The sequence below is a fragment of the Erpetoichthys calabaricus genome, chromosome 16, assembly GCF_900747795.2.
Source record: "Erpetoichthys calabaricus chromosome 16, fErpCal1.3, whole genome shotgun sequence".
NCBI classification, from domain to species: domain Eukaryota; kingdom Metazoa; phylum Chordata; class Cladistia; order Polypteriformes; family Polypteridae; genus Erpetoichthys; species Erpetoichthys calabaricus.
The window spans coordinates 15,900,980-15,921,791 of record NC_041409.2 but is presented as its reverse complement, the minus strand read 5'-3'; the positions used below and the strand labels follow the sequence as shown (position 1 = coordinate 15,921,791).

At 38.9% G+C, this 20,812-nt stretch overlaps 1 protein-coding gene across 1 annotated transcript in view; it reads right to left on the bottom strand.

Annotated features, from left to right (window-relative positions):
* Nucleotides 1-20,812, bottom strand: part of lrfn5a (leucine rich repeat and fibronectin type III domain containing 5a) — a 214,585-nt gene that overhangs the window by 97,900 nt on the left and 95,873 nt on the right. The window contains exon 2 of the mRNA XM_028821878.2: nucleotides 18,922-19,034. The gene's annotated coding sequence lies outside the window, so the exon portion shown is untranslated. The remainder of the gene's footprint in view (nucleotides 1-18,921; nucleotides 19,035-20,812) is intronic.

Genomic DNA, 20,812 nt, shown 5'->3' with positions numbered 1-20,812 from the left:
TAGTTGTGTTCTTCAAATTATCCAGGCTTACTTATGATTATTCTTTTGGGCATTAATCTTACTTAAGATTATTCCCCAGTCTTGTCATGCTAAAGTGACCAGGTAACATGGCAGGCTTCCTCTAAATGATGTCCATCTTGGGAGATATTTGTAACAGTAATCTAGAATGCTTTATTTGAGTATTTCCCCATCAGCACACATTTTATGAGATGTGGCAAGTCGTCTAGTGGGATTGTTTCACTGGGAAGAAATAGACACTCCGCTTAGAACTCTGTCCTATGAAGCCACTCATGCTTTCCATAACTACATCATTATCATGAAACTTACATCGCTGTATAAAATTTTGTTGAATGACAGATTTATGATGGGAAAGGTACAGAATCTGTGTAAGATTTTTGACTGAAAGGACTTTAGGTTGATATGATGGCAGACGGGCATCTGTGCCAAAACCTGGGATTTCAAAGAAGATTTTAAAGAAGAAAATGAAATGAAAACCTGAGCATTGTCTGTAGAGCTGAAAAAAGAAGCCATGAAAAGATATGTGTAACTAAGAAATGAATTTACATAGTATCAGGCACATGCATTCAATTGCTAGAAATGCCATGAAATATGTTTGCACATTATAACAGAAATATTTAACTGATGCCACTTATTATATGATATAATCCTACATTAAACAGAGGGATGAAAAAATCTGTAATTACCAACTACAAGATTGCAAGGCATGATACTTGTGTAATTCTAGAAAGTATTTTTCAGATACTGGCTTTGAACCTTACACAGAAATCTGTTTCTGCTGCAAAAACTGGTCCTTTAGGTGAGAAATTGCTGATCAATGATATTAAGAGACACATATACAGTATACTGTATATGAGAATTGTGAGGTGTTTAATATACCTACAATTCAAGGTTTATTTTATGGTCTTACTTTAAAATTGCAAAATTTCATATAGATCACACCCTTCTCTTCCTTTCTGTGAGTGCTAATCTTTTACCCTCAGATTGCAAGATAAAAGGAGTGCATTACAAGTAGTTTGGTTTTAAAAATAGGAAGGCATACTGTATCTGTGGCATTCTAATAAGTGACTGAAGTCACGGGAATAGATAAAGAAAGAGAAATTGCTATCTGAAAATAATGTAATGGTTCAGATTCATTCAACTCTACACTTTTGTAAGCAGCCAGCACGCACCAGTATACATTAGAGCAGTTGCGTTATGGTAACTCATGTGACTGGATTCTATAACCTAAGCATTGTAGTTTTATAAAAATGTAACTCCTAAATGAACACCTCTTTTATTGCGAATTTATTTGAAAAGAAAATAGAAATATATGAAGATACATAAGCAGAAATGAAGTCCCATTATAAACAAGCTATGAATGTATTTTACTACAATGTAAAACTACACATGTGCACACATAATAATAAATGACCAGGCAGACAAATTATAGTTAACTAGCCAACCCACGGCGTAGCATACGCCGCATAATTATTTATTGATGGGTGAACACTTCCTGAACGACACAGTTGTCCAAATGGGGTGGGTTTGAGGATACGACTGTAGGTGAATGAAAAGATGGAACTCTGGAGAGAGCAACATACAATTGTCCGTGACTGAACACTGGTTTTGGCAGATACAGTGTGGAATGGAAATTTTCAGTTTACAGATAACTGTCCTTTTTATATTTAAAAAAAAATGTGTACTTGACAGTTTTGCAGAAACTGTATATGTGACCTTTAACATATATTACTGATGCTGACCTGTGTGAGCAGTTCAAAAGAATCTGACTTCACCAGAAAGCTGCCTTTACCAGAAATGTATTTTTATAAACTGTTCTTCCTGTTTTACGAATAAGCTAAGCTATGAACTCATCTGTAACCGCCGTCTATTTTAAGCCCTAAAAGGCTCATGCATTAATCTGCCTTTATACGAACTTGTGAAGTTTGCACACAATCAGCTGATATAAAAGAGCTGAACTCTTTCCTGTCAGCGCGCATGCTACTGACACTCCAGTCTAGGTATGCAACAATAAAAGAAAGCTTATGAACATTTCTTCTGGTGTGAGACTCTGACTCCTTCCATTTTACGGGTCAACAATTCTTTCTTCGACAGTTTTTTGGCACCCCAGATGGGACCAAAGACGATCGGTTGACTCCTTCAACGGAATTCGGTCCGGTGATCTGACCCAGACGGCAGACTGTCTTTGAGCTCCGACAGCAGGAAAAATCAGTTCCGGCAACCCTTAGGACTGCCCTGCGCTGGTCGACTTCTGTGAAAGGAGTCTCCGGTCTCCTTTGGACGTCCCAGAGTACAGGTCTCCTATCGTTTTGAATGTTTGTCCCTGTGCCTTATTAATTGTCATTGCAGAGGCCAATGTTAGTAATATGCACAGAAATAATTAATCTGACAATAATTAAAAACTTTTACTAATCTTCCCCTTTCTTCTGCTTCTCTTCTTTGTATCTTACTGTGCCATTTGGTGCCACTGCTGTATCCTGCAAGCTGTTTTGACAGACACACTGGGAGCTTTGGGATACAAACTTCACAGGATTCTTTCTATTTCTTAGAATGCTCAGCACAAATTTATACAAAACTCTAGAAAGGTCAGTAGAGGGTGGCCGGCCATTTGGCCTGGGTGTCTGCGTCTGACTTTGTCTTTGACTGTTATAACTGACTGTAGGCCCTGCAAATATTTATTTTCTCCTGGAATTCTGCTGACTGGAGTTTTTGTTTTCCTCTCCTCCATTGACAACTGGCTTTATCTCAATTATTTTCAATGAGCTTATATTGTCAAAATTTGTTTGATGTCAGATCTGATTAATCTGTTTAACTGTATGTTTAATTTAATCTAAATTTTTGTGTGTGTAGTTCATATACTTTGAAAATATTGTAATTTTTATTTTAGCTATACAGCACTTTGAGCCTATAAATTAACTTGACTTGGCATGACAAAGATATTCATTTTGTGCACCTCGATAACGACTGATAATAAAGAAAGATATGTCAAAAGAATGAATGAAATCCTTTCATATTAAAGGAACAACATAGGCACAAACATAATGAATGAGATAGAGAAGGAAAGAGTAATGTGTGGGGGGGTTCACTCCTGCATGGTTTACAGCTAGCATACTGTAAAAGGGAAATTTGAAATGCTAATAGGGAGAAAACTGAAAGCCTCAGTGAGAAAATATAAAAAGGAAAAAACAAGTTGTAAACAGCAAAAGGCACAAAATGAGCTTTCTCTCTCTGGGCAATATACACATACATATACGTATATTCTATATATAGGATGAATTCTAGAAGTCCATCCATTCATCTATTTCCAGGGTTTCATCAATGCTGGACCCCATCCCAGCCTATCCCAGCGACCACCAGGCACAGCAGTCCCTGGACATGGCGCCAATCTGTCATAGGGTGAACACACAGGCACACATCAGGGCCAATTTAAATGATAGCTCACCTAACCCACAAGTGTTTGAACTGTGGGAGGAAAATCAAACAGATACAGGGAGAGCATAAATATTCCATGCAGAACGTATGCAGGACACAAACAACTGTTTCTTTATAGCAAGGCTGCAGCTCTACCACTGCGTTACTCTGGGCCCACTCCTAGAAGTCATGGCATGAAAATCAAAATCTGGTAAATCTAAAATTTCCTGGAAATTAAAACAGACAAATCAATCAAAGTAAAACTATCTATATTTAAAAATGGATGGAATTAGTAAAGAATCCGTTTTCCAGTATACAACTTAACTTGGCATACAACCCGCTTCCCGGGTCCTCCCTGCGTGGAGTTTGCATGTTCTCCCTGTGTCTGTGTGGGTTTTATCCAGGTGCTCCGGTTTCCTCCCACAATCCAAAGACATGCAGGTTAGGTGCATTGGCGATTCTAAATTGTCCCTAGTGTGTGCTTGGTGTGTGCCCTGTGGTGGGCTGGTGCCCTGCCCGGGGTTTGTTTTCTGTCTTGCGCCCTGTGTTGGCTGGGATTGGCACTGGCACACCCCCGTGACCCTGTAGTTATGATATAGCAGGTTGGATAATGGATGGATGGATGACCAGTGCCAGACTGCACAAGCATTCCAGACAAGCTTTGCTTGTTATTCAAAAATAAGATAGTCATCCATTTTCTGACGATTCCATAAAACACAACTTTGAGCAACAAACAACTGGAATGGTTCCAGTATACACCTGATGTGTGGTCACTCTAATTGTGTGAACAGGATCTTGGTAGGAGCAGAGATGCCAGTACATTTCAGTTGGTGAAGGACAGAAGTCAAGCAGTATAAGGTACCAATGGCTCTCTTCCATTACAGAATGATTACCTTAATGTTCTAATATTTCAAGGCCAGTGTTATGTGGTGGATTTTAAAGACACCTGGAGCCAATGGAGAAGCTCTGTCTTGATCTGCTCAGACAATTTAGAGGACAGAGAGGTTTGCAGAGTGGTTCAGAAGTGACTCATGAAGTGGTCATAAGCTGAGCCCTAAAATGCCCTTCTAGCCAGAGGGCTGTTGAACTTGAGTTCGGATGGAGAGCTGGACATGAATTCCACTGAAAAGTGAAAAAGAGGGTAAGTATTGTGGATGTAAAGTTTTAAGAGATTAGAATGGAGTGTGTTCTTTGGTGTGTTTGACGTGGGTAGGTAAAGTAGACACCAAATATCATTGAAAGAACCTGTTAAAAATGGCTCAGATGGACAGCAAGTTTAGTGTATTTGCTTTCATTTGAGGCACAGTTATTTTGCCATGTTTAGCTTTACTGTATAGTTAACAAGACACTTTTGTTTAACCCACATGGAGTCTCCTTGGAGTAATCCCAGATCTTGGAGGGTAGAGCATGTGAGTGCACCTTCGTTTTTTTGTTTAAATCTAATTTATGACTTTCAACATTCAGATGTCTAGGAGTTGTACTTTTACAACTCTAGTAAAACCCTTAGGTTAATTAGTGTGGGTATCAGCTAAGATAGCCACCAAGACTAAAGAAGATCTTGTTTAGGTCTACTAGTGAGGTGTTTGATTATCCACACCAGAGAAGGGCTGAAAGAACAAAGGCAGGGAGTGAAACCCAAGCAAGAGGATGAACCTTGTATAGTGGTAATAGTGGAGCTGATCCTTGTTACAGTATTCCACAGATGCATCAAGTCTGTAAAAACATTCACTTCCTTAGAAGTTTTCACATTTTATTACTAAACAACATGGACTCACAGTATTTAATTTGTTTTGTTTTTTTGACACTGATTAACACAAAAAGGTCTCTTCAATGTCAAGTAAAACCAGATATCTGCAAAGTTATTTAAATTAATTAAAAACATAAAACACAAAATAATCAAACTTTTTCCACTTTTAATATGACACACATAATTCATCACTGATGCAGCCAGTTGGTTTATGAAGTCCCATCATTAGTTCAATGGAAATCACATTTCACCTGATTGCAGTATGAATGCATCTGAAAGTGGAAGGCCTAACTTGTGTTAGAGTCAGTGTGGCGGCCTAACCAGCACAAAGAAGACAAAAGGACACTCCACACAGCTCAATGAAAGGGGAATTGAAAAGCACATGACAGGGGCTGGAGACAAGAAAATATGAAAGTCAATGAATAAACCTTTGGAGTCCTGTTAAGTCAACTATTAAGAAATGGAAAGAGTATGACACAGCTGTAAATCTGCCTAGAATAGGCCATCCACAAAAATGGAGTGATCATGAAGAAGACAGAGGCCACCTAGAGACCTTTGAGAACACTGACAGAGTTACGAGCCATAGTGGGAAAGAATGGAGCGACTGTGCAGCAAACAGCTGTGCCCAGGTGCTCCACCAGTCACAGTTTCATAATAAAGTGGCAAAGAAAAAAAACAAACATCTCAACTGGAAATTGAGCTTTTTGGCCATTAGACTAAACAATGTATTTAGCATAAGCCATAAACTGCACATAACCAAAAAAATAAATAAAAACATGCATGGTGGTGGTATCAGGCCCTGGATGGCCAGTGAGGGTAAAGGGTGAAATGAATTTAGAAAAAATCCAGGGAAACCCTGACACCAGCACCTTGGGAGAAGATTTGTTTTCCAGCAAGACAACAACCCTAAGCATAAAGTCAAAGCAACTGACTAGACTTGAAAAAGGCTTTTCACTCACAATCACCATGCAGCCTGACAGTGCTGGAGCAATTTTACAAGGTAATATAGGAAAAAATGGCAGTGTGCAGATGTTCAAAGCTGATAGACCTGTGCACACAGACTCAAGGCTGTCATGTCTACCAAGGTGCAGCTACTAAATGCTGATTTAAGGTGGGGTGAATACTTATTATTTGTTTTATATTTGTAATAACGTACAACACTTTACAGAAACCAGTTTTTACTTTGACATTGAAGAGTCTTTTTTGTAGATCAATATCAAAAAAGCCAAATGAAATCCATTATGATTCTACTCTATACTGTATAATGATAAAACGTGAAAACTTCCAAGTGATGAATACTTGTTTTTTGCACTGTACTCATACTTTGCCTATCCTAATGCCACTATGTAAACTTTCAGTATATTGATTAATATTAGGATTCTGGGCCGCACGGTGGTGCAGTGGGTAGCATTGCTGTCTCGTAGTTAGGAGACCCAGCTTCGCTTCCCAGGTCCTCCCTGCGTGGAGTCTGCATGTTCTCCCCGTGTCTGCTCCGGTTTCCTCCCAGAGTCCAAAGACATGCAGGTTAGGTGCATTAGCGATCCTAAATTGGCCCTAGTGTGTGCTTGGTGAGTGTGTGTGAGCCCAGCGGTGGGCTGGTGCGCTGCCCGAGGTTTGTTTCCTGCCTTGCACCCTGTGTTGGCAGGGGATTGGCTCCAGCAGACCTCCGTGACCCTGCAGTTAGGATATAGTGGGTTGGAAAATAGATGGAAAATTGAGATTCTTTCACTAATAGAATAATAAGATCAGAAGCTTAATCAACATTTTAAGGAAAGATGTCACATCTTACAAATGCATTCTAAAAGCTGCCTGCTATGCATTGTTAAAAACAGCACAGAAACAGGACTCCAAAAATAATTTTTGCTCATATTAAAATACCAAAATTACTGCCTCTGCTAGTTATTTTGTATTAAAGAAAACTAATTACAAAAAATAAACTTCCGAAATGTGCAGATATGTATTACCTAAACAGACATTAATTTAAAAATATTAGCACCACTGAATATTCCAATACCGATATTTATTTCCCATTATGCACATTTCATTTCCTTTTGTTAAATGAAAAGATTTTTCTCACATTAGATGCCACAGTTTGCTCAGATGCATTTACATTTATTGAAAATTTTAATTAAAGGAGGATTTTGCAGTAAACAGAAAGATGTAAAGATTAAGAAATGCCTCTGTGTGGTGGATGATTTTGATTCAGCACGGCTCCAATGTCAATATAATCCATCGTTTTAAATTACTTGACTTGCATATATGGTTTGTCTTGATTACTTGTAGCTGAATCATCAAACCATATTTGAGAAAGACAAAAATGCAGCAGAGGAAGTTTTCCTGGAAGAAGGAATTGATTATGTTTTTAAGATACCTTTTTAGGTCCAGCCGTTAAGCTTAAATGCCTCTCATTGGTCTGAAAACTATTACTGCAGGTGCTTTGGAATTTAATGTCCAATTAAAGTGTTGACCAAAAAGCAGCAAGAAAATTGAAAGTCCATAGGATATATCGATAGGAAAAAATGTTGGCCTTGGAATTGGCAGGTCTGAGAATTTAATGAGCACACTGCCAAAGCCATTAACCAAAGCATGAGCTGCTCAGATTCAGTATGAGAGCCGATGTGATTTTCTTCCTCTGCAGTCCTCAGAGTTTTTGTCTGATGACCATTAAGACCACCTCTGGTAACAAATACTCAGCCCATATGCTGTTTTAGAGAGCAGTGTCCATGCAATGAAAATACTATAGGACTGAATTATTGCTTCCTAAACATACAGTACATTAACCAGAGTAGATGTTCAACAAATCAGAAATAAAAGTGCTGTCACGAGTAGTGGAGCCCGTTGCTTATTAGTTCTTTATTATATGGATTAAGGTGACTGTACTGTGGCCTCATTTTTCTCAACTTATAAGTGCCAGAGGTATATTGAAAGCTGGCGTCATTCTTGATTCTGAGTGTTTTGTTTTTAGCGGTCAAACAGTAGTACATGAGACACTTTCAACTATAGTCTTTGCTTGAATTTCAGTGAGACATAAAAGATCGGTCGACATACCATTCTCATGGATTTTATAAACACACGTAAGTAACATAACAATCACAAACCCATTACATAACATAATATACTCAAACTCACTTAATACAATTCATTCATTATTCTGGTAGCACTGGGCACAAAGTAGGAACCAAACCCTACATCAATGCTCATTTACTGCAGAACATACAGTACTGTATATATAGTGTTGATTAAAGAAAATATAACAAGATCCATTTGTAGCAGCACTACTTAAATTGCCTACAACTCCCAGTGGCACTGGTAGTATTACACCATTGGGCAGGCTCAGAGGGCACAAGGGCTGCTGGGAAGAAGGATAATTAAGTGGACTCTTTAAAAATGAGCCAAAAAGACTCTAAAAGGCTGAGAATAATTGGTTCTATGTGTCTCACCCCACTTCTGGAATGCAATCACCCTTAAATTACAGTTTTATTCTGGTTTTATGCTCTTGCCCTCTGTCTGTTTGTTTTGTACGGTTTTGTCTGAGTTGGTAAACATCTTCATCTAGGGATCACACCCAACTTCTACATATCTTCACACAACAAATGGAACATGGTAGGACATAACATTCAGGAAAAGTGTTCATTTGACTTGGCATCTCAATTTATTCTCTCCATCATCTGCACCTGTTGTATTGAACTGTGTTTTCGCCTAGTGCTTAGTGTTTTGTTTCATTCAGTTTCATTTGTGCAGTGTTTGTAAATAATTATCGCCGCCAGAGAACTGATTAGGGCTTTTGCATACACATTGCTTGTTTAATAATTGTTTTTTTTGCCTTCTTTTGTTTAATATATACTTTATTATATCTGTATTATTTATTGATTCTTTATTGAGCCTCTTTATCAGTGTCTCTGTGTGTGAGTGTGTGTTTGCGCCAAGTCAAGGCTGGGTGTATTCCTGGCGCCACATTTGCGAGTAAAAAACACACTGAAGGCGCAGCAGTTTGCTTTCACAGCCAGGTGGCTATTTTTTTTTTGTTGCTTTGTTCTTTTTTCTTTATTTCAAGATGGCCACCATATTGTTACGTCACTTGGGCGTAGCTGCAACACTGTGGTTGCCCTCATGTGATGGCCAGCTACCCTTTAATAAAGAGTTAGATCTAAAAATGCTAAGATCATCAAATCTTCTGATCTGACTAATTTAGGACTACCAGACTCCATGCTTTTTGCATATACTTTCTCTTAATTGTTAGCTGTATTTGCTCCTCTTTTGCATTTTCGCACTTTGTTTTTGCAGTCTTTGAGCAGATTTAATTTACATTTGTATGTGTAATTCTTGAAATAGATTAAAGAGTCAAAAGCCTGAAAAGTATGAAAGAAAACTAGGAGATGGAATATTTTTAGGAGCAAGCAGATATAAAATTGGAAAACAGGCAAAAGGTCAAGAACTCAAAAATCGAGTCAAAAAGCAAAGCATCACTCAATACCTATTTATAGCAGATAATCACTAGCGTTGATTGACGAAATTCGGCAAAGGCATTTTTCACAGCATATATGTTGTGCTCATCAGTGACTTTGTTTGCTGAATATTTTCCTAGAAATTCGTCATTTGGCTGGCTTAGAAAACCTTTTTTTTTCCCAGAGCCCCGTGATGATCTGCAAGCCAGCTGACAACATAGGGTTGCACGTGCACACAGAAGGAAACTGGAAGTATTAGTGTCTTAAAGGTAAAGTGTTTTGTGTGGACTTGTTTGTGAATTGTGTTTAATATGTGAGCCTACCCCTTTGATAGTATTTCCCAGAATGCTGTTCAACTGATGCAAACTGAAAGGATTTAAGAATCCGTGTGGTTTAGAGTTGTATTTATTTGATAGTGGCAGCAGTGAATGAGTAAAAACATAAAAAAAACACAAAGTATTCTTTTTGGTTCGACAAAGGTAATAAAACCTTTTACTGTGCAGGGCAAGCCTTAATGATTTCACACTTCCAGTCTGCAAGAAAGTTTACTGTTATGATATTAAAGTTTATCTCAGGGAGTCAGAGTGGCACAGTAGTTAGCACTGCTGCCTCTCAGCTCAGGTCACATTTTTGGCTATAATGATCAGTCCACCATAGTTGGCAGATATTTCCCTAGCTGTCAGTGAGACATGAAAGACCATTGCACCATTATAATCCAATTAAATCTAGTTCACTCCCTCTTTCTCCAAAGGCTTCAATGCATTTCATTGGGTTCAGCAAAGTTCCTGAACATTTCCACGATTTCACCAAACTCAAGGCAAAGAGAATTCAGCAGGGTTCGCTCATCACTACTAATCACTAACCAAATATTTGCAGACTGAAACTTAATCCATAAACTTGGACAAACTAATTACCATGCCACTATCATAAATACTGGCATTGTGACAACATAATGTATCACATGACTTCTTTGTCACATGACAGTCAATAACATAGCTGCTGCCATGAGAAAAAACTCTGAAAAAGTTGATGACCCAAATAAAATAACAAAAATAAAATGTTGCCACAAAGATGTAAAAAACAGAACATTATTGATTTTTAATGATAACAAAACAGCTATGGAAGCTTATACTTGCAACTCGAAAAATAATTATTGCTTTATTTCTCAAATGAATTGTGTTAAATGTTGTGAAAATATTGCATTATTTCGCAATAATTATTATGTTATTATGCAAAAGATATTGCCTGGTGTGGTCGATATTATCGTGCATGTGCATGCTCTGGATGTCCCATGAGGGATAAATTAAGGATGTGTATATTTGCAATCTCCTCCCTGCGTGGGTTTCCTCCGGGCGCTTCGGTTTCCTCCCACAGTCCAAAGACATGCAGGTTAGGTGGATTGGCAATTCTAAATTGGTCCTAGTGTGTGCTTGGTGTGTGGATGTGTTTGTGTGTGTCCTGCGGTGGGTTGGCACCCTGCCCGGGATTGGTTCCTGCCTTGTGCCCTGTGTTGGCTGGGATTGGCTCCGGCAGACCCCCGTGACCCTGTGTTCAGATTCAGCAGGTTGGAAAATGGATGGATAGGATATTTGCAATCAAGTGACAAGAAGTGAAGAAAAATCAGGTATACATTTAATTCTGTCTGTGTTGAGGGGTAAATTTAATCCTCACAGTTTAGGGAGACATGGAGCCAGAGATTATCACAGAAGCACTGAATGTGTGGCAAGAAGCTCCCTGCTGCTGCTAGTAACATTGGGCACACATGTGGGGGGAGAGGTTAAGAAGGCATGCAGCTTGTACTCAAGGGACACTAACTGAACAAAAATTATAGACATATATTTCATTTTAATGAGATTAAAGTTTAGCAAGTTTGATACAGATGTTTTAACATAGGCAGTGTGGTAGTGCAGAGCTAGCATTCCTGACTCACACTGCCAGAATAATTTTTTTTTAATGAGTGCTCCACTCCCAGATAATCGATCGAATGATGGAGTTTGTTGGCACTCACAGCTTCAAGGAGGACCCCAAACCCAGTTGTCGATCATGTGTCATACCTTTTTGGTGCTCAGAATGAATAAGTCCATTTGGAATATGTGTTATTCATATCTGCTCAGCAGTGAAAAAATTAAGAGGGAACAAAAGTAGCATCATGTAAGCACTCAAAATGTTTGGGATTTTGGACTTTGGAAGTTTGGATTAGAGATACTCAACCTGTATTTACTGTAACTAACATCCCAAATGATTTCAAATGTTTTTGTTACGAATTTATAGAGCTTGTTATGAGGAATGGTCAGCATGTGTTTCCCCTTCAAAACTGTTGTCATTTCTTCTTTAATACTGAGAAGAGATCTCCAGCAGAAAGGAAATTTCCTTTTCTTTAGATTTGTTCTGCTTCAGGGGTTCTCAAGTCCTGGAGCCTGCAGTGGAGGCAGATTTTTATTAATAACTCATTTTCTTAACTACATGCCAATTACTGCTGGCCAAACCAATTTCAATTCAAGAAACATTTTGGTGCTTCGTTTTATTAGTTTGTCAGTTAATATTCTCAGCCCTTAATTACTTTGTTTTTAGTCTTAAACAGGTACATCCTCTATTTTTAAAAGCAGCTTGTTTTCTTCACCACCTAAAAATACCAATCAGATGTAAATAAAGAGAAAACAGAAGCTCACAGCCTAATTTGGTCCTGTTTACATCACTATATTTTCATTGCTTTAATAAAATATTTGGAAAGATAAGGGAGTGAAAAAGTGAAGGACACTAATACTATGTTCCATGCCACAATTGAATCATAATTTTCAGAAAAGAAAAATCTACAACACAAGAATAACCTGATGTGGTACAATGAAAGCCATAGAATTAAATAACAAGTTCTGTTCTCAGCAAAGATGTGTTGGAACATAAACCTGCAACTGCTGTGACCCTCTAGGACTGAACATGAGGACAACTGCTCCATTCTTTTGAGGGATCCATGACGGCTGGCACATTATTGTGTCATGGGTTCTGGTCACATGGATAACATGTGAAATCATAGTGTGGTCACATAGTCTTTGTGGACATTTTGGAACATTATATAAGAAGCCCTGGAACCATTTCCAGATTGTTACTACTGGTGGCATTTGTCAAAAAATGTTATCTAAAGCTCCTGCTTGTGTTGTTTGTTTCAAGTAGTTTTAAATTCTTTCAGCACTGTCATATGCTAATGTTTTTAGGAGCTAGTTAAATTAAGCAAGTGCCCATGTTAAATGCATTGAGTTCAGACAGTTAAGCAAACTCTTGTAAGTTATGCCATTTACATTTTTTTCAGACTAGTGATAGTGATTGTCAGGGCGTTTACACCACATGCTGCTTTCTGCACTTTGCACAAATATATTTTTCCTTTTTTGTTCCTAAGGATCCAGAAAGTGCTGCTACTGTAGAAAACATCCTGCATTGTTCCTGATTCAAAGAAGGCAGCCACCTCTTCACCTAATGAGTACAAACCAGTGGCACTTACATCGCATGGTCCTGGAGTATATGAGCCGTCTTGCGGTAGACCACCTGGACCCACTGCAATTTGCCTATCAGACAAAGCTTGGAGTGGAGGATGCAATTATTTATCTGCTCCACAAGGCTTATTCTCACCTTGACAAAGCTAGCAGCACTGTGAGGATTATGCTGTTTGATTTCTCCAGAGTATCATTCAGCCATCCATATAAAGGGGTAAGCACAGAGATATGCTGGAGGATGAGTCTATGGTGTCCTGGACAATGGAGTATCTGACAGACAGACTACAGTTTGTGAGACTCAAGGATTGTGTGTCTGATATGAATGTGAGCAACACTGGAGCACCACAAGGGACAGTCCTGTCTCCTTCACTCTGTACACCTCGGACTAGAAATATAACACCAGGTCATGTCACCTGCAGAAGTCCTCTGATGATTCTGCATTTACAGGGTATATTGTTAAGGAGGATGAGGCAGAGGAGACGAGTCAGGGGGAAAGGTTTGTTTCTTGGTGCAAAGAGAATTGTCTGCAACTTAACATCAGCAACACCAAGGGAATGGTTATCACCGCACCAAACAGTCTCTGTGTTTGTGGAGTGGATGTTGAGGTGGTCCACTCCTACAAGTACAAGTATAGGGTCCACATCAATGGCAGGTTGGACTGGTCCCGGAATACAAAAGAACTATATAAGCAAGAGTAGAGCAGGCTCTCCTTCCTTAGGAGGCTGTGTTCCTTTAATGTGGGAAGTGACATCCATCAACATTTCTATAACTCTTTGATGGTCAGTGTGATTTTCCATGCAGTGACATGCTGGGCTGGTAGCATCTCTTCAAGAGATGCCCGCCAAATCAATAAGCTAATTAAATGAGCAAGCTCTTTTATTTGACACACTCTGGTCCCCCTGGAGGTATTGAAGGAAAGAATTAAAATAAAATTGAGTGTCATTATGAATAATGCTGCACATGCCCTCTCTGACACACTAACACTGAGGACTTTCAGCCCTCAAAATCTATAGCAGAAGTGTGTCAAGAAATGCTATGGGGCCTCCTTTATACCAACAGCAATATACCTGCATAATGTCTAACTGGGACTGCTAAGTCAGGAGTCTTTCTTTCTTTATAGTCATTCTGGTGTGTGTACATCTATTAGTAAATTGGCTTTAAGAAAATGTAGCCTATTTAATCACATCTGCTCTGAGAAGTTCTACCCCTGTTATTTGTATAGGTTTACTACCCATTTCTATTAACATGCAAAAAAGAGAGAGACAGACTACTAAGAAAACAAGTATTTTCCTTCTTTCTGATTCTTTTTCCCATTAACAAGCACATAGTCATAAGCTTAATTGTGCGTAGGCACTTAATTACAGAAGCTTCATGAAGAAGAGTCACTACAATAAATATGTACAGGCACCTGGCATTTAGCAGTGCAACACAATCATTATCATGATTAACAGCTCTTAACCAGCACTACTATGGCAATATTTGCAGGAACAGGTTGAAATTGTGTGCCTTGGGTACCTAAAGCTACATACAACTACAAAAGTGTTAGTGTAGACAAGATATTAATGCTGTGGTGGACTGTGGAGGCCATCATAATGTAGTTACACTCTCTATCACTGTCATTCTCTTATTATTTAACCAGACTAATAGGTTAAAAATAAGACCATGTGCACAAATGTTCATATTTAAAAATTCAGATGTTAAAGAATTAATGGTTTTCCCCCTTAAGATCACTGATGAGAAGTAAACAGTAAAATATTATTAAGGTTGTTAACCGATGGGTTCTTAATATCAATCAAACTGTTTTTACAGTAGCCTAGAATTAGACTGGCTTCTTTCTCTAATGAGCACTAATATACAATACACCGTACATCTACACATTATTTATGAAATACAGAATTATAGATTGGGTGACAGGATTATTCAGTGAAAAAGTAAGCTTAATGTTAAGCATGTTAATTTCTTAAAATGATGTTAACCATATTACATATTACATATTTAAAATCCCATTTTAATTCCCTGATTTATGCTGTCAGTGTACAATCAAGACACTTCAGCCATTATCTTTATAATTTTCAGACACTGAACAAATAACTTTAGACTTTTAACAGTTTTTCAAGTACAATGTGCAATACCTAGTCATTATTAGGTGTTTTTGTCTCATTAAGATATACATTATGATATGCCGTCTTCACACAAGAAATTATACAATATTTAGTAGTATAATAGTTTACCAAAACACACGGAGAGGGTTGTCATCAAAGGAAGAACAAATAAAACAGAATGTAAAACACCTACAAGCCATAAAGAGTCCAATATCACATGGCCTCTCCTCCAGTTATGAGGGAGAATGGGTTGTCTATTTGTCCAAAACCCAGAACAAGAACGCGCAGATATTCACTACCCAATGTCTCTCTCTCTCTCTCTCTGAAGTCTCTATTTCTTGTTATACTGCTGTTCCATCGGAAGAACCATCCAGCTCACCTACTGATTCATAACTCATGGAGTCAAGGATAAAGTGGGCTTTAAATCCAAATTCATAATTCATCCATCCATCCATCCATTTTCCAACCCGCTGAATCCGAACACAGGGTCACGGGGGTCTGCTGGAGCCAATCCCAGCCAACACAGGGCACAAGGCAAGAACCAATCCTGGGCAGGGTGCCAACCCACCGCAGGACACACACAAACACACCCACACGCCAAGCACACACTAGGGCCAATTTAGAATCGCCAATCCACCTAACCTGCATGTCTTTGGACTGTGGGAGGAAACCGGAGCGCCCGGAGGAAACCCACGCAGACACGTGGAGAACATGCAAACTCCACGCAGGGAGGACCCGGGAAGCGAACCCAGGTCCCCAGGTCTCCCAACTGCGAGGCAGCAGCGAAATTCATAATTCATTTTGGGCCAACTGTGGAATTAGCTTGAGGGCCAGGAACACCCTCTAAATGAAATTTCTTTATATGTTTACTTTTTCAGTAATGTCATTTTGTCACCATTTTGTGTGTTTGTTTTCAGGGACACCAGAATTTTGTTTCACTTTTTTACATAAGCATTGCTACTCTTTTGTGGTTTTGGATTTCATAGTAAGCATTGCTTTGTGTTTTCCAGTCACCAAGATACTGTAAGGTTACTAGAAATATGTGTTGTGCATTCCATGTGTACCATGACATAATGACAATCATGTTATATAAGATAACTTCTCAAAATAAACTTTGTGTTACCTTAGGGAAGACATGACAGGGACTTTGGTTTAATGGTCTAACAACTTCTGTTCTGTATTTCAGCAAGTGGTAGAGACCAATCAGTCTAACAGGACATTTTTAGTTCTATTTGAACGCAACATCTTTACTTTTGACATAGTCCATATCTATAAAATAAAACACGCTACTTTAAATAAAAATGAAATCAAAAGTTATTCTCAGAAATGTTGAAAAATGGTCAGCAGATTGATTTTCATTCAATCGTAAAGCCACTAAAAATGAATTGTTGATGAGAGAGATTTAGTCTAGTGACTAAAAAGTTAGAATTATTAGCAAAATGTAGTTTCAGTCCCCCACACCAACTTACCTATGCTTTCATTTTTCTTTGCTGTTGTTACATTTGCTGGTTCAAAAAAAAAGTTTTATTATTTGTGACCTAGTACTCTTAAATTATTAGCAATACAGTAATGCTCTGACTTATGGCTCCATTTGGGACAGGCCACGTGACCGTATATCAAATTGGCTGTATGTCAGTCACAAAGTGTACAGGTCATTGCAATTGAGGTTGTGAGGGTCTGGTGTGGGTCACCGGTAAACATATTTTAACTGCCGGTACAGAATAGCACAAACCAGTCTTTGAGACTCTGTACCTGTGTAAGGCCATTTTTCTGAACTACTGTCGTAGTGCCAGAGGGTCACGGGTTGCTGTTGTTGGTTCACAAGAGGGTCACTTAAGTGGGATATGTTTTCCCATTTCTAAGTGAGCTCATTTCTCCTGGGGGACCCAATTGTGCTCATTTCTCTAAAGAGGTGGTTTGAAATTGCTGCTAGTGGATTGTCAATGAACTTAAAAAGTAAAACTGGATTGCGGAACCATAAAGGTTTAGAAACACTGGTGTAAGGGAAGATGGTGCGCATTAGCCACTTGGAGTGGAGCTGATCAAAATAAACCTTAAAGAGCCCTCCGAGAGTAAATAAACATATGAGACTCTGTGAAATAAGAATGATAATAGCGAAAGATTTATTACTGCAACAAGTTTTGTCAATTCCTAGATCATTATCACCATTGTTTTCCTATAGTCCTCGGCTGTAAGTGTGAATTGTCTTGTCTTGATGTACTGGAAATCGGCGCATGAGTGCACTATGGACAGTCTGCGGTAGGAGTGACGGATGCATTCAAGGTGGAGGTGGGATTACATCAGGGATCAGCTCTGAGCCCTTTCTTATTTGCAATGGTGATGGACAGGTTGACAGACGAGATTAGACAGGAGTCCCCATGGACTATGACGTTTGCTGATGACATTGTGATCTGTAGCGATAGAAGGAAGCAGATTGAGTAGAACCTGGAGAGGTGGAGATATGCTCTAGAGAGGAGAGGAATGAAGGTCAGTAGGAACAAGACAGAATACATGTGTGTAAATGAGAGGGAGGTCAGTGGAATGGTGAGGATGCAGGGAGTACAGTTGATGAAGGTGGATGAGTTTAAATACTTGTGATCAACAGTACAGAGTAATGGGGATTGTAGAAGAGGGGTGAAAAAGAGAGTGCAGACAGGGTGGAATGGGTGGAGAAGAGTGTCAGGAGTAATTTGTGACAGACGGATATCAGCAAGAGTGAAAGGAAAGGTCTACAGGATGGTGGTGAGAACAGCTACTGTATGTTATATGAGTTGGAGACGGTGGTACTGACCAGAAAGCAGGAGACAGAGCTGGAGGTAGCAGAGTTGGATAGGATTAGAAATGAAGACATTAGAGGGTCAGCTCAAGTTGGACGGTTGGGAGACAAAGTCAGAGAGGTGAGATTGCGCTGGTTTGGACATGTGCAGAGGAGAGATGCTGAGTATATTGGGAGAAGGATGCTAAGGATAGAGCTGACAGGGAAGAGGAAAGCCTAAGAGAAGGTTTATGGATGTGCTGAGAGAGGACATGCAGGTGATGGGCGTAACAGAACAAGATGCAGAGCACAGAAAGATATGGAAGAAGATGATCCGCTGTGGCGACCCCTAACGGGAGCAGCCGAAAGAAGAAGAAGAGGTGCACTATGGATAGTGCTCACTTTAAGCCCACCATATTTTGTAAAGACAGTAGTACTGGGAAGTTCAAGAGAGCAAGATATTTTACCTTATACACTTCCAAAAGGATTTGCAAATGAAAAAATCCACTGTTCAGTCTTTCATTATCCAAAAATAGTTTGCACTTTATTGTGATTATCAGGAGAACACGATCAGCTTCACACCAGACATTGGAAACTGTGTTATTTTGGTGAGAGGGAGCATTGGTTTTATTGTAGCGAATATTTAATTTGTGGTTAATTCATGCTTTTCAATTAAACTTAGTGCTCAATTTAAATGACTGTTTATGCTTTCAAATGCCATTACTCTGTTTGTGTTTCATTACGAATATGGAACTTTGCCCTTAAAACGAAAGGTGAAAATAAAAATGTAAATTCTTAGATGTGTAATATTATAAAATGCACTATGAATATATTCCATAACTATTTTTTCTATTCTATTTAGAAATGATTTGACAATTTTCAGCTGCTATCACACCACACAATAACTTCATTTTTTCCAAAATCAAAGGCTAGAGAAGGTGTAGAATGTAGGACTTACTTGTGCTTTAAAGAAGCCTGATAGTTTACTGTCCATCTGGTGGAAGCCTCCTTATCAAACACAGTGTGAAGGAAAAACATCTGCTGCAAGGGAAGACTTCAACCACAAATCTCCTGTGACAGAAAAAGAGGAACCATTGTTGGATAGGCTTATCGGAAAACAGAATAATTCATTGTTACAAAACTGGTCATGAATTTGGCCTGAACAGAAGAGCACTAAATAGATGAGGTGGCACATTAGTTATTACCAGCGTAAAAACGAAGTGGACATTTCTGGTGCTTGTGGACTATAAGAACAAAAGTAATGTGGCTGTAAATGCCAGCATCATGTCACGGAAAACATAATGGAAAAATTCTAAATTACTTCATTTTGACTTAAACGTCATGTAAAATGTAAGGTATATAGTAAAATCAGAAAGGAACATTTTTATTAATACTAAAAGGAAATTGCAGCTGATAATTATATTAGATTATATACACTTTATTAATCCCAAAGGGAAATTTACTGTAGATATAAGAATAAGCAATATTTTATACATTATTTAAAATGAAATCTGAAAACTTAATCTAATTAATCAATAGAAGGTAAAGATGGTTAGAACAGCAACACAGCAAAGCTAAAGCCTACAATAAACAAATTAAAAACATCAAAATCAGTTCCTTTCGTAAATACCTGATACAAGTAAAATATTCCTGTAAAATAAACCACACTACTTATAGCTCCACCATTACTTTGTGATCTTGGATGCCTAAAAGTCCAGTCCAAGGGGAGTATAATGTTGTATGAACCAGGATATGAAATGTTTGAAGGACAGGAATTGAGGGACATTGATTTAAGCAGATACACATAAACCCCATAAAGTCAAAAATGAAAATGTAAGCCAAAAATTGTTGGTCAAAAATAGAAAAGCAAACGTTCTAATGATAATTACAACTCCTTTCCCTAAGTAAAGTAATCAGCAAATCACTGAGCTGAGTTCTGTTCTTTATCTAAATGTATTGTAAGGGACGGCCGTCAGCTCAGCCAGGCTGGGGCGCCCCAAAGATGGAAGGATTGAGAAAAAGCAGCTACGTTTGGACCCTGCCTTCCCCAAAGTGCTAGATGGCAGCTTCCTTACAGCTTAACGGTGCCCCAGATTCCTGCAGGGCATCATGGACTTTGGAGTTCGGTATTACAGCCCTGCTGGGTACTGTGGGCACTGCCAGGGGACGCTGTGAGAAGACCTTGGGACTCTGATTTCCTACATAGCCTGGAAGTACTATCAAGTCACGAAGACGGAAGACCAGAAGTACTTCCGGGCTAACGAGAAACTCAAGTTCTCCATCTGACCTGGAAGTGCTGGCAAGTCACGTCGACAGAAGGATGGAAGCACTTCTGAGTCAGACCATATATAAAGGACTGATGAAAACTCACTAAGCGAGCCAGAGTTAGGAGGTAGTAGACAACGCTTGCAGGGAGGTGTGGAGGAGAAAAGAGAAAGAGAATTGTGTTTATTATTTTTATAGTTACTTGTATTGGTGATATTGGCTGTGGTGCTTTGGGCACTATTTAAAGAAGACAAATATTAAATGTGTTCTTGGTGCTTTTAACCTGTGCCCTGAGTGTCAGTCTGTTGGGTCTGAAGGGTCAACAGCGACCCCTAGCGTTCACAGTATACATACAGAACAAAGTGTGCTGCCACTGTGAAAGTTGAATTTCAGCCCTGGTTTGGTGTGGACCTAGCATGTGATGTAGGTGTGCTATTGACGGAAACTAGCTACATTGCTTATGGAGTTTGTGCTGAGTCTCTTACTCTTGTGAGCTTATCCTTAAAGGCTAAGGTGTTATTCTGGTATTCGCTATGATCAAGGTTGGAGCTATTAAGAAAAAGGCATTTGAATGAGTTTATTAT